Here is a 313-nt window from a genome sequence, read left to right on the forward strand (position 1 = left end):
TCGGAGACCGAGGACCCGCCTCTGACACACGCACACGCACCTCCTTTCTGACTTTATTTCTCTTTGAAACTTCTCGCGTCTGTTGCCTTTGACGCTTTCTGCTGCCGACAATGGGTCGTTTACTCTAAACAAGCGGCGGTTGTGCTTTGATGCGTTCCTTCCCGGGACAAGAACGCGACAGTGAGTGCGACGTGAATGCGTATTGAGGCTGAGCTTGTTAGGTCCCAGATTCCGACGGAGACAGACGGCGCTCCGAGTCAAAGGCGGGGGACGGACGGGGCTGGGAGGCATCGCTCGGGGGGAAGCCCTCGCG

The sequence above is a fragment of the Penaeus monodon genome, chromosome 22 (genome assembly GCF_015228065.2).
Source record: "Penaeus monodon isolate SGIC_2016 chromosome 22, NSTDA_Pmon_1, whole genome shotgun sequence".
NCBI lineage: Eukaryota > Metazoa > Arthropoda > Malacostraca > Decapoda > Penaeidae > Penaeus > Penaeus monodon.